Genomic DNA, 3,425 nt, shown 5'->3' on the forward strand with positions numbered 1-3,425 from the left:
TTCATGAGCAACACATATGTGAAGCAGTAGACTGCTGTTTACATTTTTTTCCTTTTCTATTTAATTTTTCTCGCATCTCTACTTTAACACTTATTCAATTCCTGCTGTTTACATCTAACTTCCATTTCTGGGTTTATTAGTAATACATTTTTGCTTTACTTCACTTAATCACTTAATGATTAATATTACCATTCAGCCCATCTTATAAGTGCTTGCTTAAAATCTCTAATGACTTTTTTTTTTCTTTCGTAATACGTAACACCCATAAAATATTGGATGAAGGCCACTGTCTGTTACCTTTGGTTGTTTACGATTTCCTTAATAGCCCACTATTACCACTCTTCATTCTGCTAGCTATCAATGCCACATCACCGTGCAGTAGTATACCTCATGTACGCAAACTGACTTCTGCTGAGCTTTTTATTGTTTAACATATTTTTTAAGTCCAAGACTTCATAAGCCAAAGGAATGATGAGTGAAGCTGTTCTCTCAGTGAGGTCATCAATAACCATATACATGCTGCCACTTACTTTCAAACAATGGAATCTCCAGTTTGGTATATCTTCAATGTAAGGAAAAGATAGAGTGCTACATACTGTAAAGATGACACATTAAGTTCTAGACAGGCACAACTAAAAGACAATTATCTACCTACAAACATAGGTTCCACTACCATTGTTATGAATCTTATTAACCACGTGACGGATGGCCTGTGCCAATTATCTGCCTCCTCCATCTATAAATTTTGCCAGAGTGATTCCATCCGAGAACCTCCAATCCATGCTTAAAGGCTTAGGTGTTTCCCAGAACCTCTCCCCTGAATCCATTTCCCTCCTCACCCCTATACATTCTGCACACCCACCTTCTGCATGCTCCCCAAAATCCACAAACCTAACAGTCCTGGATGTCCTATTGTGGCTGGTATTGTGTACCCCCAACCCCCCTCCCCCCCCCACCCCAAATTGTTGCTTCCATTCTGTGTGACAACTGCATCCCGATCTGAGCTGTCGGGGATGGCGATCACATGTGCGTGAGGTGTGCTTGCTTGTGTAAATGAATATGTGTGTGTTTCTTTTTCTGACGAAGGCTGTGGCCAAATGCTAATGTATAAGTATCTTTTAGTTGTGCCTGTCTGCAACTTAATGTGTCATCTTTACAATAAGTAGCACTGTATCTTTTCCTTGCTCTTATTAATTAGCTACACTACTGGCCATTGAAATTGCAGCTCCATGGAGGTGGAATGAAATGAACATCAGATTTGCAGACTATGTGCTACATCAAAAAATTAGCATTCTAGTGCAGGTGCATAAAGTAGATAGGAGTAATGCTATGTATGTTGTGTATACAAGGAAAAATTAAGCATCAAGTTTCTTATTCAGAAACAGCATTTGAATATAGTTTGTTTGTGAGGGAGACCATGTTATGCCTCTTGCAAGAAGGAGAATCACCTGCCAGCACATGTTGACTTTTGTCAGTTGTAGGATCGTGACCTATCAGGACCACAGTTTATCATTGTGTGATACTACAGTTCATGTAGGTCGGGTTCCCATGGCTGTTATGTGAATATGGAATCAATGAGTTCAAGAGAACCCTACTCAGTGCCACACAGGATCTCAGTGGACCCACACAACTAGCTCCTGAGACAGCAGACATATTGTTCGTTCAGCTGTGCAGGATTGTAAAGCCATGTCTCAGGGCTCAAGTCAGGAAATGGGCTTGTTCACAGCAGGACAAAGTATCCACAAAGATAGTGCACAGTTTCTTCAGCCCCATGGACTGTCTGTACAGCAGTCATTGTTATAACTCTCTTGGTGGACTAGCTAGGTTGGACGAGCATGGAGCTCCTCACGACATAACTGGGCACAGGAGTGGCACAACATAATTTTCTCAGATAAGTTCCAGTTGTGTGGACAGCATCGTAGTGGATGCATCCATACACGATTTTGAGAAAAACAAACTTTTCCAGATTTCATTTGTCATCATCATACTGGCTCAGCTCCCAGCATGATAGTATGGGGTACCATTGGGTACACAAAACAATCTCTTTTACTTCACATAGTCAGTAAGGTGGACAGCAGTGTTAAGGTCGATGACTGTATCCCATCTTTAGGCTCTTCTTGACATTATCTTTCAATAAAATAATGCAAGGCTACATGTTGCCCATGGTGTTCTGACCTACTTAAAAACAGAGGGTGTTAGACTCCTGCCAGGCCAGGATGTCCTGAAGATATCTCACCCAGCTGGTCACGATTGTCAAGAGACTGGCAATCTACCACTTGCTAACCACTACAGCTGATGAACATAGACATAAGGGTGAAGTAACATAAAATGATATTCCTGTCCCTGTCATACAAGTCCGTTTAACCCTATGCTCAGTCAAGTTAGAACTATAGTTGTCACCAGAAGTGGAAGTCCAGTGTACTACATTTTGCACCCTGTATACCCCCAAATCGTCTGCAAATTTAATATGTATGTTATACCGTATGTGTTCAATAGTTTTAATTATGTCATGTGCGATCCTTCCTGGTTTCACAGTTGCAGTGGTCAGCAATATAGATGTGTCTTTGCAAAATGATTCTCAGCCTATTATTGCCTCAGTTTCAGCTGAATGATACCCTATTACACAAGCCAATTTTTTTCCCCCTCACTGTAGACTGAAACCTTTAATGACTTGCTTTGTCTAGGATACAATTCTATTAAGTTTTTGCCTAAAATGGTTTTGAATAACCTTCTGTCTTCCTTTTAATCTTTATAACATTGCAGAAATGGCTCCCAGCAGATATGGGTTCTTAACCACATGGGTGGGCCTTTTATTACTTGTATGTTTTCCATTGCTAGTAGTGTATCTTCTGCACCCAGCACCCACAAAAGTTTCATGAAACCTATGAAACCACACATCATTCATGAGGTGCTCCACAAGCGCATCCCAGTATTATGTATTGGTTCCAACAGTCACCAAATTCACATAGATACTGGCCCAGAGAACAATATGTAGTTGTAGCAGCAATGCGCACCAAGGTAGAAAGAACTATAAAAAAGTAGAAAAGTCTACATGTTCAGTGTAAAGGATAAAGAGAAAGTTATCTCATTTCTCAGACAGCAGCTAGAATCATGTGATTCAGGTAGAATAAGTAGAGGAACTAGGGCCTGAGTTCAAATAAAGTAGGATCAGGTTCTGGAGAAATGTGTGTGTAACAGAATAATTAAATGTTGTTGTTGTCCCACTTGATATGCAGACATTGCCACAAAAAATCTTACGAAACACCACCTTCTGCACCATAGGTACAAAACAAAACATAAATTAACTGACAGACAGCTTTAAAGGAAAATCACTTGGCTACCAGAAGGACAGTGCATGAAGTCTTCATCCACTCTAACAAAATAGTCACACAAGGTGTCTGAAAATTGCAAGAAATTGTGGTCTT

This window comes from Schistocerca gregaria, chromosome 3, assembly GCF_023897955.1.
Source record: "Schistocerca gregaria isolate iqSchGreg1 chromosome 3, iqSchGreg1.2, whole genome shotgun sequence".
NCBI classification, from domain to species: domain Eukaryota; kingdom Metazoa; phylum Arthropoda; class Insecta; order Orthoptera; family Acrididae; genus Schistocerca; species Schistocerca gregaria.